Here is a 14795-nt window from a genome sequence, read left to right as displayed (position 1 = left end):
AAGACCTTTTGTATCAGGTCTTCAGTCTCTGGTTTCTAACAATATATAATTCAGCCTGTACATAGATTCTAAAGTGCAATCATTACAAAACACAGATCTGTCTTCTTCACTCTCTGAATATAACTCTGCAATATTTTCCTATTGCCTACAAATAAAACCTACATTTTAAAGCCCATATCTAGCTACATCTCACTGACTTCTCCAAAATCTACATGCTTGAGACTATGTTTCATTCCCAGACTTAACAAGTCACTTCTTTGTACCCGATTGTACATAATTCAAAGTCTAGCTCATGTCTTTCTTCTTATAACATGATCATTGGGATGGACTAGCTGACCCCTCAACTAGTGCCAGCAAAGTATGAACCTCTGGTATTTCTCCTCTTCTACTATCTATTTTAGTTTTTTAAAAATGTATTTGTTGATGAGAGAGAGAGAATTTGTTGTTTCACTTATATATGCACTCATTGGCTAATTCTTGTATGTGCTCCGACCAGGGATCAAACCTGCAACCTTGGTATACGGGGATGATACTCTGACCAACTAAACTACCCACTCAGGGCCTACATTACCTATTTTAAAGTTCTGACTCTCTGGAAACCCAAATAGAGACCTAGAAATCATCCTAGATGTCTCCTTTATAAATGTAGTCAGCAGATACTGAGAATATCATCTGCCAGATATCATAAATAATACATCATCGTGACAACACTGAACACATATCATACTGTGTGAAAGGCATTGTTTAAAGTGAGATAGATAGACAACATAAAAATATAACACAAAATTAAAATAATATAATAAAAATTTGTATCTCAAATGGTAGTGGTTAAGATTAAATACTCTACATGTATTCTTGTACATATGACTGAGAACATTTAATCCTTACCACAACCATTTGAGATACAGGCTATTATTCTACTTTAGTAACTTACCCAAAATCACGTAGCTAATAAATACTAAAGCTGAGCTTTGAACCCAGTCAGTGTAGCACCATAGTTCACGCACTTAATAGTTACACTCTTCTGCTTTGGATGCAAATAGCAGTAATAGTAACATCCTTTAAGGTTTTTCATGTGTCAGGCACTACTCTTAATATATTACATGTATTATTTCATTCAATCCCTACAACACCTTCTATAAGTTAGGTGCTATTTATTCTCCTCAATTACTTATGAAAATTAACTTTACTTGAAGAAAGCCAAATAAAAATTCAAACTGAAAACACAGAAAAATCTGGACATGAACACTCACTTCAAAGGAGTATGCATTTACTCTTCTAAAAGCCTTGCTTAAGAATTCTTCAGAATTTTGGATTTCTCATATCACTTATCACAAACTTTTAGGTACCTTTGCAGTATGAGAGCAGGAGTTTCTTTATTCACTCAAGTATCTATTTATTCAAAAACATTTATTGAGCACCTACTATAGGCAAAACACTGAACATTTCAGAGAATGTTTCTTCTCTCCAAAAAAATAAATATCTAGAAGCTGAAAAGAACATTATAAGTGACTAGTACAATGAAGTATGACAGGTAGAATTGCAAAGTGGTTAGAAGAACAGACTTTAGAGCCAGTCAGACTTTGTTCAAAGCTTGGCTTTGCTACTTCTCCTGTGACCTTAGAAAATTTATTTAAACTATTTAAGCCTTATTTTTTTCTTAGAATCTACATTATATGACTGTTGTCACAATTTTAAGTTTTGATACATATGAAAGTCTTTGAGCAGTGCCTGGAACATGGTAACACTAAGGGCAGCTATAGTTAGTAGTAGTCATGGTAGACATAAGGCGACACTGGCATTGGAAAGCAAGAATGAAGCGAGTGCTTTTTTTAAAAAAAACATTTTATTTATTTATTTCTAGAGAGGGGGAAAGGGATGGAGAAAGAGAGGGAGAGAAACATCAATGTGTGGTTGCCTCTCCCGAGGCCCCTACTGGAGACCCTGACCTACAACCCAGGCTTGTGTCCTGACTGGGAAGTAAACCAGCAACCCTTTGGTTCGTGGGCTGGCACTCAGTCCACAGAGCCACACTAGCCAGGGGAGAGTGCTTATTTTTTATTGGAGAAGGGAAGCAAATTCAGATAAGTCTTTAAAGCAAAAGATAAGTCTAAGTTTAAAAAGATGAGTAGGTGTTCTCTTCATAGACAGAAAGGAAAAATGTGGTTCAAGTCAGGGAATGATGACCCTAAAGCTCATATATCTGGCTGAAGAGTGAGAAATATGTCTTTGTGTCTCCAGCATATTGTATCAAAGACCTATAACCATGGGAGACAGGAATGTAACAAGGGTAGAGAATTGAGGTTCTCATTATGATTATGGATCTTTGAAAGCTATTATTTGAAAGCATGTCTATTATTGGACTGGGAATAATAACACCTTCTCCTGTGTTTGGATAGCAGCAATTCTGTACAATTTTAAGATAATATCTCAGTACTCTTCACAACCTTGGAGGTCTGGCCCATTATAATTATCACCATTTTTCACATGGAAAAGCAGAAGTACAAGGAGGGGAAAGGCAGAAATGCAGAGTTGCTCAAAATGTTATTTGTGGATCTAGAAATGAGTCTCTAATTTGCAGGTCACTAAAGTTCCCACAATAACAAGATCACACTAATTCAACACACATGCTTTTCTCTTTTTTTTTTATCCTCACCCGAGGACATTTTCATTTGCTTTTTGAGAGAGAGAGAGAGAGGGGAAGCAAGAGAGAGAAGCATCAATGTGAGAGAAGCATTGATTATTTGACTTTGTACGCTCTGCACCCAGGGATCTGTGCGGGACCAGGGATGAACCTGCAGCCTAGGTATGTGCCCTGATGGGGAACTGAACTGCAACCTTCTGGTTACTGGATGGATCCAACCACTGAGCATACCTTGTCTTAAAAAAGTAGACAAGGTGTACTTGAAAAAGGTAGAGTTAAAAGGCAGTGAGAAATAGTAGTGGGCCTTGCAGAAAATGTTGGATCAGACAGGTTTGTGATGAGTAGGATAGACATGTTGGGAATAAGTTGGACATTTTGCCAAAAAAACTATTTATTTGCTTATTTGCTTACATATGTATGTAGCTCACATACAGTAAAGTACATAAATCATAGGTATACATGTTCATGAATTTCTACAAATAAATACTATATTTGTTTGCTAGAGATGTCATAACATCTCTACATAACATACCACAGACTGAGTAGCTTAAGCAACAGAAATTTATTTTCTCACAGTTCTGGTTGCTGGAAGTGCAACTTCAAGGTGCTGGAAGGGTTGGGTTCCTCTGAGGCCTCTCTCATGGTCTACAGATGGCCGCTCACTTACTTCTTTGTTTGGTCTTTGCTGTGTGTGTTTGCATCCCCCGGTGTCTCTCTCCTCTTCTTATAAGGACACAGGCATATTGGATTATAGCCTCTTCCTAATGGCCTGTTTGAACTCAATCACCTCTTTAAAGACCTTATCTCCAAATATAGTTACATTCTGAGGCAGTGGGGGTTGGGACTTCAACCTGTGAATTTGGAGGAGGATCACAATTCAGCAACAACAAATGTAATGGTTCTATATACATAAGATACAGAACCACCCACTTCAAGATATAGAATATTTCCACCATCTCAAAAGGCTCCCCTGTACTCTCTTCCAGTCAAGCAATCCTCCAGTGATAACCTCATTTCACCTTGATCACCATTGATATGTTTTTTCCTGTTTTTGAACTTTGTATTTTGTGGGTGCTGGTATTTTTCCCTCAACATAGTGTCTGCACGTTATTTTATGTAGTAATATTTTGTCTACTTAATTTCATTGTGTAAATATAGTTTATATATTTGAGTTGCTTCCAAGTTTTGGCTGTTAAGAACAAATCTGCTGTAAGTATTCTTTTTATTTCTTCATTTTATTTATTTAGTTAGTTAATTATTTTTTATTGCTGTTCAAGTACAGTTGTCTCCATTTCCCCCCACCAATCTCCCCTGCCTGACCCATCCTCACTTCCCACCCTCAATCCTTCCCCCCTTTGGCTTTGTCCATGTGTCTTTTATACATGTTCCTTCACAATCCTACCCCTTTTTCCCTTGTTATTCCCTGCCTGCTCCCTCTGGTTACTGTCAGTTTGTTCTTTATTTCAATGTCTCTGGTTATATTTTGCTTACTTGTTTGTTTTGTTGATTAGGTTCTTATATATGTCTTTTGATGGACAAAATCATTCCTTCCTGTTAGGTATATATGCCCAAGTGGAATTTCTGGGTTATAGATATATAGGTGTTTTTACTGTTAATAGATACTTTAGAACAGTTTTCCAAAGTTGGTATGCCAATATACACTTACACTTTCAGTTGTTCCATATCATCACCAATACTTAGCATTATCAGTCTTTTTAAATTTTAGCCATTCTGATGGGGATGTATGATTTATTTCCCTGATAACTGGTGCTGTTGACATTTGGTCATTTGATATGCTTTTTTGTGAAATGCCTGTTCAACTTTTTTTCCATTTAAAAATTAGACTTTTTTTGCAGAAGTTCTTTATATACTCTGGACACAAATCATTTTTTCAGGAGTTGTATTGCAAATATCATTTCTTGGTCTGGGGGATGTCTTTTCTCTCTTTTTAGTAGTGTCTTTTCATGAACAGTCATCCTTAAAGTTAATTAATTTCAGAGTATCAATCTTTCTTTTCATGGTTTGTGCTGATGCTCCATTTCAGAAATCTTTTCTCACCCTAAGGTTATGAAGCTATTCTATTTTCATCTAGAAGCTTGATTATTTTACTTTCACTTTTACTTTTTCATAAAAGATTATGATTCATCTCAAACTGAGTTTTCTATATGTCTAACCAATTGACCCAGCACCATTTCTTTCCACTGAATGCTATGTAGTGGCTATACAGGTGACCATAGTTGTACAGGTCTTCTGAGAGCCATATTCTGCCCATTTTTCTATTTATCTCAACTCGTGGTAATACCAGACTGTTTTAATTATTAAAGATTTATACTAAGTCTTCATATATATTAAGTCTAACAGATTTGTTCTTCAAAATGGCCATGGGTCTTCTAGGCTCTCCATTTCACATAAACTTATAATAATAGATTTTCATTAAAAAATTTGTTGGATTTTGACTAGAATTGTATGGAATCAATTTGTCAAAAATTGACATTTAATACATTGAAATTTATAGTCAATAAACATAGGATTTCTTTTATTGACATTGGTCTGCTTTAGTTTCTCTCAGACATATTTTATAGTTTTTAGAGAAGCAGTACTACTGTTCTTTTATTAGATTTATTCCTAAATATTTGGATTTTTGATGTGATTATAAACAGTAATTTAAACACTTTTATTTTTTAGTTTGGTACTGATATATGTAAGCACAATTAATTTGCTATGTTCACCTTCTGTTTGGTGACCTAGCAAAATTAATTTATTATCATAATATATTTGTAGAATCTTCTGATTATTTTACATGTAGAAGCATGTCATATGTGAATAATGATTTTACTTCTTTCTTTCCAAACTTTGTAGCTTTTATTTTCTTGCCTTATTGTAATGGCTAATTCCTCCAAGGCAATACAGAATTAAAAAGTCACCTCTATCCCTGACTGGTGTGGCTCAGTGGAATGGGTGTTGTTCTGCAAACCAAAAAGTAGCCCGTTCAACTCCTAGTCAGGGCACATGCCTGGGTTGTGAGGCAGGTCCCCAGTCATTGGGGGTGTGTGAGAGGCAACAGATTGACGCTTCTTTACACATTGATGTTTTTCTCACCCTTTTTCTCCCTCCCTTCCTCCTTCTCTAAAAACAAATAAATAAAATCTTTTTTTCTTAAAAAGTCACTTCTATTATTTGATATTAGTTTTGGAAATGCTACCAGTATAATTGAACTAAAGAATAAAAAGAGAAGCAATAAGGAAGCAAATCTATAATTATTTCTAATAGATATAATTATAAATCTTAAAAACAAAAAATTAAACATTATTTCAATTAACAAAAAGATTTATTAATATTGTTAATCACATATTTAACATAAAAGCTCTTTAATTTACTTTAAAAAAATGATTACCTGTCAGAAAGTAAAATGGAAGAAATGTCTTGTTGAAATACTATGAAAAATTGAAATTCTAGGAATAAGTATAATAAGAAAACACAGAAATTTAAAATTCCTCTGAAGTACATAAAAATTAAATAAATGAAAAAATATTAATTTGCATAGGGGAGTCAATATTTAAAATGGTATCAGTTTTCTTTGAATGAATAAAAAATATGAATGAGGCTTTTAGAAGTTTTTTGAAATTTGAATTAAAAGATGCTAAAACTCTGTGAACCAAAGTGTTGCAGGTTCGATTCCCAGTCAGGGTACATGCCTGGGTTGCAGGCCATGACCCCCAGCAACCTCACATTGATCTCTCTCTCTCTCTCTCTCTCTCTCTCTTTCTCCCACCCTTCCCTCTCTAAAAAATAAATAAATAAAGTCTTTAAAAAAAGAAATGATAAAAAACGCAATAAAGGAAATATGTATTTCCCTTAATAATTTAAAAAAAAGATGCTAAAACTCATATGAAAAATGTACATGTAAAAAAGTATTTCTAAGAGAGAAAAACCAGAGCCATAAGGGAGTAACAAATAAAGTATTTAAAACTGTGTTTTTCTGATCTCAGATTAGACAAATAGCACAATGAGACAGATAAAAAATTCCATAGATAATCTTGAATAGTTATCAGAATTTAAAAATAATGTCACTTTAATAAATGAGAAAAATATGAATTATTGATTTTTCAGATAATTCATATTTTAATGGTAAGATTACAATATAATGGTACATTTGAAGAACATAAAGCTGAATTTTCCTCTTTTCCTTCTATACTAAAATTGAAAAAAAAATGTGAAGAAAAATCCATAGGGACTAATGTACAAAACATATAAAGAGCTCATAAAACTCAACAACATAAAAACAATCTGATTTAAGGGTGGGTAGAGGGCCCACACAGACACTTTTCCAAGAAGATAAGCAGATGGCCAACAGATACATAAAAAGATGTTCAACATCATTAGTTATAAAGGAAATGCAAATCAAAACCACAACAAAAAGCCATCTCACTCCTGTGGAAATGGTTATTTTCAGTAAGATAGGAGATAACAAGCGTTAAAGAGGATGTGGGGAAAAGGGAACCCTCAAATACTGTGGGCAGGAATGTAAATTGGTGTGGACACTGGAAAACAATATGGCCATTCCTCAAAAATTAAGAGTAGATCTACCATATGATCCAGCAGTCCCTCTTCAGGGCAAAAATCGGAAAACACTGAAAATTTGAAAAGTCAAATAGAAAAGGGCAAGAACTGTACAATTTCATTCATAGGTAGGATATAAAACAAAAAGTAACAAACTCATAGATAGACATGCCAGAATGGTGGTTACCAAAGGGGAAGGGAGATTGAGGGAGGATGAAGAGGAAAAGAGATGTCAAATGTATGGTGATGGAAGGAGACTAGAATTGAGGTGGTAAGTATACAGTGGAGTATACAGACATTATATTATAAAGCTGTACATCTGAAATGTATATGTATTAACCAATGATACCCCAAAAAAGTAAATTAAAAAAAACATAAAATACTTAGAAGAGAACATGAGATAATATTAATTGAAAAATAATTTTGGCCTGGGAAAAGCCATTCTGAGCATTTTCAAATTCCTCAAGCTATACTGGAAAAGTTATATCCAAATTTATATCATATTAGTTTAAATTTTATCAATTTTAAAGCTCTATGCAGTAAAACAGGGCAAAAAAGACAAAAACAGATTGGAAAAGCTATTTCTAATCCATATGGCAAAGCATCCTTAATATACAAAAAATTCTTACAAATAGGTAAATAAAAATAAATAACCCAATAGAAAAAATGAGTAAGTCAATTCATGAAAAAATGTTAATATACAATTAAAATGTAAAAGATACTCATACCTAGTCATATTTTAAAGTATACAAATTAAAACAAAAATAATGTCATTTTTTTATATCCATTTAAAAATTGAAGCCCTGGTTAGCATGGCTCAGTGAATCGAGCATGGGCTGCGAACCAAAGTATCGCAGGTTCGATTCCCAGCCAGGGCACATGCCAGGGTTGTAGGCCACGGCCCCCAGCAACTGCACATTGATGTTTCTCTCTCTCTTTCTCCCTCCCTTCCCTCTCTAAAAATACAATATAAATAAATCTTAAAAGAAATCTTTCTAAGAAAAAAAATGGAAAGGTTAAATCCTAAACTGAAGGGTAGTATTTCTATGTATTGTTGATCATATAAATCATTATAAACCTTTGATAGGAAATTTATCAGCATCTTTCCAAATTACTAATGAGAATATCCTTTGACCTCGATCTTGAAATTTATCTTACTCAAATATTTGCACAAGTTTTCAGAGATATGTATACAGGAATTCCACAGTTTTGTGGTAACATTGTTTTTAATAGTGTTAGGAGCTGAATTGTGTCTCTCTAAAATTCATATATTGAAGTCTTCACTCCCTCCAGCATGTGACTGCATTTGTAGACAGGGCTTTTAAAGAAGTGACTAAATTCAGATGAGGCTGTTGTTTTGAGTGCTAATCCAATTTGCCTGGTGTCCCAATAAGAGATTAGAACACAAAGGGATGCCCAGAGGAAGCCCTTGTGAAGAGTGAGGGGACATAGAGCCATTTATAATGCAAGTAGAGAGGCCGCAAGAAATCAACCCTGCTGACACCTTGATCTCAGACTTACAGCCTCCAGAACTGTTTGAAAATGAATTTCTGTTGTTTAAGTCACCCAGTCACTGTTAGTCTGTTATGGCAACATTAGCAAACTAATATAAATAGTAAAAGTGAAATCTCTGTGGTTTAAAAGAAAGAAAATGTTACCAGTCATTATCTGCAGAAAGTAGAGTTACAGAGTGGAGGATACAAGACAGGAAATTTTATGTTTTACTTCATACCTTTCTGTTCTGTTAAGTTTTTAAATTTTGAACCTGCATTACTGCTACAATAAAATAAACCAGTTCCTTTTTTAAGTGATGAAGAATTTGTATTAAATTTGTGTGTATGTGAGTGTCAATTTTTCAACTCCCAGAAAAATGTTCCAAAATCTTCTCTGAGACCATAAAATGTTTCTCTTATTTTATTTATCTTTAATTTGCTATTTCTTTATGACCTAGCATCAAAAATAAATGCAATTCACTTTTATTCTTTTGTTTGGATCAATTGCTAGTAATTCAGCATTATTGTTTTGTATTGTTTTTTCTCTCATAACATAAATATTTGGCTTTATTTCATCTTCTTCCAAAACTTGAAAAATCATAATTTTGCATACTCAAGGATTACACTGCGATATTTAGAAAAATCCCTCAATATAAAGTTGAATTTTTATTTTTAAGAAGACATCAACCAATCTACTATAACATGAACTAAGTAATAACCATGCAGTTGTAATAACCCTTTCTTTTAATTATAATCTAGGACAGAAGGCCTAGCAATAAATATATAGTAGACAGCACTGTAATTGGACAATAGTCCACTGGAAACACAAGTTAACAGCCTTACTTCCAATCTCCTTAGAAACCTGATTCTCTAATAACTAGGAAAATGATATAGTCTCTAATTATTAATCGGCTTTAGATGTTAGTGTAACTCAAATGCCAACACCTTTTTTTCTTATTTTAGAGTTTAAGTAACTATCTCACTCTGGATAAAAACATGTTAGTATGAAATAGTTAATAAGTGGAGAATATAAAGTTTCATTAACACACCTCCAAACTGCTCAGCTGTTCTTTAAACAGAGATTACAGAGTAGGAGTGGAGGAGATGCACTAACTGAATGACTGGAATGTCTGTCCCTGGGGCTTAACTCCTCCAGCCTTCTCACAGTCCATCTGCAGGGGCTCTGTACTTCACTGACAGTATAATCCAATCAAATAAGTATTTCTCTTCTGGGCCTCCTATGGGCCTGAAGCTTCTGTTAAGGTCCTGTGAGGGCAACAAAAGAAGTAGGTGAAATTTGAAACAGCCAAGGCACCTGGGAGAACTGTAGGAATCGGGCTCCCGCTAGAGCTTTTGCTTTCCTGGAGCTGAGAGGAGGCTGTGTTTACCGTGGCACCTACACACGAAGTAGCCTTGCCTAGAAGAGAGGAAATACCACAGGATCTGGTGGAGATTTTACAAACTATTGTTTGTAAGACAAACAATAACAGCCCATGTTTAGGATGTATTAATTATTTATGTGGAGCTTAATCATATTGGTCATTCATTTTGTTCAACAAATATTTATTTAGTATTTATTATACGCCAGGCATTATGCCAGACACTTGGAATATAATGACATATCACATGACTTTTCTAACTTTCAGGAGCTTACCTATAAATGGCTTGTACAAAAAAGAAAACTAACGAGTAGTTTTTCCAGTTTTCAAAGATAGCTGGAGAAGTCCTAGATTCATGTACAAAATAGTGACTTTTTTTTCCCCCACAATGAACTCATGGTCCAATGTTGAGGAACTATGAGCTTCTTTGTGTTTATAAAAATGCTTAGCACAAGGTTAAGAAAAAGGAGAAGAGGAGGGTGGTCCCTGGATTCTGCAATCCAATTCTGCAAGTTGATTAAAGTTTTAGAATGTCTTTGCTCTAAGTTCATTTAACAGAGGATATCAAACTGAGGATAACAACACCTAACTCAGAATGGTTATGAATATTAAATTAGCTAAACATAAAGTTTAATAGTACCTGATTCATAGTAAGCTCTATGTTATATTTACATTTATGTATTTCAGATTTAAAGAAATATTATTGGCTTCAACATTCAAAAAGAAACTTAAATGAATTAAAATGAATAAATGTTTATAATCTAGAATTATATCACTAATTAATTGTAGTTTAATTTTATTCATGTAGGCAAGAGGGGACACAAACTCATTTTAACATGCTCACCATAACTTGGGGAAAAGCTTCTAACAGCTAAGAGATTCTAGGTACACTAAAGATTATAAAACATCTATTAAAACATCTCTTAGTAGAAAGAGACTACTATCAGACACTGTGCTAAGGGCTCTGCCTACAGTACTGATCCACAATGTCTTGCCTATAAATGTGAAATCCAGAAAGTTTTGAAAACCAAACTACCATGAGGTTATTAATAATTTATGTTTATCCAATGTACTGTGAATATATTCATGTTTTACTGAAGAAATTGTTTATTTGTATAATAGATTTAAATATGTTACAGAAATAACTCACATACTTTCTCCTGAACTATACTTCCCTAACTTTGGACTTGGTCATATGACTGCTTTGGCTGATGCAATATGAGTGGAGGTAGTAAGAGGAGGGGCTTTAAATGTGCTTGTTGGGTTTGGGTTGGGTTTGGGTTGGGTTTGGGTTGGGTTTGCTCTGGCCTTCCCACAATTCATCACTGGAAAGTCTGCCCCAGGGAATCACTGACCCTAAAAGAATGAGAATGGCAGAATAGCCTCTAAAACTGCAGTCTGGAGCAAACCCATCCAATCCTAGCTGAGCCCAGGGTGACCTGAAGCCTGAAACAGACCCAGAGACCTATAAATAAGGAAAAATTTTATTGCTTTTGTTAGTCGTTGAGTTTTAGAGTGCTTTGTTATGAGGAATTATTGAGGCAATATCTGACTAATACAATGTAATTGATTTTGGAGTACTGCTCCATACTCCATTGAGGATATTGTATAATATGCAATACATATACCATATTTATTTTGTAACCATGCTATCTAAATTTTGAAATACATTTGGCCTTAGAGTTTTCGATTAAAAAAGAAAACTGTACTTTTGTATTTTATATAATGATTAAAATACTCTAATGACATATTCCCATTGTTACAGATGAGGAAACTGAGTCTCTGATGGGTTATATAACTTGTCCAAGGTTTCACTACTGGTAATGGTAGATCCAAGATCTGATTACAGAGTTCTGACACAGAACTGTATTCTTAAACATCAGACTATTCTGCTTTTTAATTGATGGTATTAATGGTCCAGAGAATTTTCATGTGATATTCAGAACTAAATTCAGTAAAAATATGTAACACACACTAAAAACATGACTTCATTGTAGTCATGCCTATTATCTTTACTTGTAAAAAATTTCTAGCCCTGACTGGTGTGGCTTAGTTGGTTGGGCACTGTCCTGCAAAGCAAAAGGTTGTTGATTCAATTCCCAGTCAGGACACATGCCTGGGTTTTGGCTTTGGTTTCCTGGTCAGGCACATAGGAGAGGCAACTGACTGATGTTTATCTCTCACACATCGATGTTTCTCTCCCTTCCCTTTTCTCTAAAAGTAAATAAATGTAATCTTAAAAAAATTCTAGTAACTTCTATCCTCAATTCTTGGGGAAAAATCATGAACATTTTGCTTTTGCTGAGGTAGTCAGTAGAGGCCCTTTCTCTAAGATGTGGAGACACTGGGAGGGATGATAGTTTGAAATAATAATTTTAATGGTGGAAATAAGTTAAATTCCTAAAAGCTAACATGTTTAAACTGTTGCTTGCCTAATGTTAGTGTGAATTGACTACTAATATTCAGATTTCACAATCAACCACTCCTCTTTGCCATGGAGGCAAATTTTGCTTTTAGTCTCATTGACTAATTTCACAAATTAAACTGAGAAAGATTGTTATGATATTTCCTTTGGGGGATTTTCATTGATTAGTAGAGTTCCTCAGCCTAATGTTAGTTGATGGTTTTTAGAAATTGTATAGTTAAATATAATTTACTTAACAAATTGGTTATATTAATGTTTATATGCTATATACATTACAGGTTATATTAATGTCAGAAATTTGAAACTTTACTTGTTTAAGCAAATGTGTGTATGTCTTTGTTTCATTTTCTGGTCAAAATCAGGTAACTTACTCTTCTTAAAGTGGAAAAATGGCCATAAGACAAAATTAAACAAAACTATGACTTTTAGCTTCCACTGGAGGTGACTGAGGCTCTTTGTAGGCTGAATAATTTGGCTCTTGTCACCTCCCTGAGACTTACTACATAAAAGAAATATTCAATTTTATGAAAGCATGCTGACTTCAGAATTATGGTATCTTGCCAGCAAAAATAGATTCTATCAAAAAGTTCTAAAATTAATTATATTGAACAGTAGAGGATAACAGCAAAGTCAACTATTATTAATTCTTACATTTCATATTTTTTGAAATTTTGCAAGGCAGTAGAATCAACATTTAAGAATTCTAAGGATAACAATTACTTTATAATATTTTATTCATTTTTCTAATTAAAAAAGTAATACCAATTTTGGTTGTATATGTGATTAAAAATTTTCTTGAGGTAAAAGAAAAGTAATTGATTGCCCATAATCTCGTATCTAAAATACAATAGCCCTGGGTGGTATGGCTCAGTGGATTGAGCTCTGGCCTGTGAACCAAAAGGTTGCCATTTGGATTCCTGAGCAGGACAAATGCCTGGGTTATGGGGTCAGGTCCCCAGCTGGGGTTGCGTGAGAGGAGATCAATAGATGTATCTCTCATGCATCGATGTTTCTCCCCCTCTCTTTCTCCCTCCCTTACCCTCTCTCTAAAAATAAATAAATAAAATCTTTACAAAATAAAATATAAGCAGTGAATATTTCAGTAAATTGTAGAAAAGTATCAATAGGAGAATAACCTGGTAGTTTAGAGCAATTCAAACTTTATTCTTAATTTATTTGCATTAAACCTAGCCTTGGAAGATACAGTGGCTGAAATAATTTATTGTTTTGATTCATTCATGATAGAAGAGATTGAGTTCTCTGGCTTTCTCATTTTCCTCAAATTTGGTTTCTCTATGTCTATGTATACGATTTCTATATGTACAAATGACAGAGAAGTAATTTATGAACTAATTGACTTCCCCATGCTGTCTTTTGTTTCTCTCCTATAACTGGAAGGAAAATTATCAGAGACCAGGAAATGGGCAGGGTTTCTAATGTTTAGTTTAAAAAAGATGGGAAATCTTAGCTCTGTTAGTCACTAGCTTTAAATGTTTGAAAAGCAAAACAGAAAGAAAACATATATCATTTCACAATTATTATGCTTTCTTCATATACTTTAGAGAGTCAATAAATACAATATTGTCTCTGTTTAGAGCTTTTCAAATCTAAACAAAAAATATAGATTCAGAGTATCTTCAAGGGAGTGGAAAGGATTAGGTGTAAGCACCTGTTTGGTAACTTGGTTGAAGGTGGACCTTGGGAAGAGAGACACACACTGCCTATGTCTGCACGCAACAGGGGCCAGTGTGTTAGTGACATTCCACTGGCTTCCTTTGTTGGGCTTCTCTGCAGGGAGGGAAGCAGTGGAGGAGGAGGATTTTTTTTATATAAGCAACCCCAGACTATGCTTAAAACAACACCCAAACTCACCCTGACTGGTGGGACTCTGTGGGTCGGGTGTTGTCCTGCAAACCAAAATTTCACGAGTTCAATTCCTGGTCAGGGTATGTGCCTGGGTTGTGGGGCACGTCCCTAGTTGGGGACATGCGAGAGGCAACCAATCCATGTTTCTCGCACATCAGTGTTTCTCTTCCCTTTTTCCCTCCTTTCCCATCTCCCTAAAACTCAAATAAATAAAATCTTCAAAAAAAAACCACACCAAAACTCAAGGGCAAGTTTATACAATTTAGTCAACTTGTAAATGACATTTGTTTGGGGAACTGAGAAACATATCTGCCTTTGATTTAAAATTATCTACCGAAATACAATGAAGATGTTTTAACTTTATCTTCCCCAGGAATGAGTTGGTTTTCCAAATGACATTTGCTTTTTTAATGCAAAAGTCCCTGTTA

Source organism: Phyllostomus hastatus, unplaced genomic scaffold (assembly GCF_019186645.2).
Source record: "Phyllostomus hastatus isolate PE091 unplaced genomic scaffold, TTU_PhHast_1.1 phas_contig_209, whole genome shotgun sequence".
Classification (NCBI taxonomy): domain Eukaryota; kingdom Metazoa; phylum Chordata; class Mammalia; order Chiroptera; family Phyllostomidae; genus Phyllostomus; species Phyllostomus hastatus.
This window is presented reverse-complemented; position numbering follows the sequence as displayed.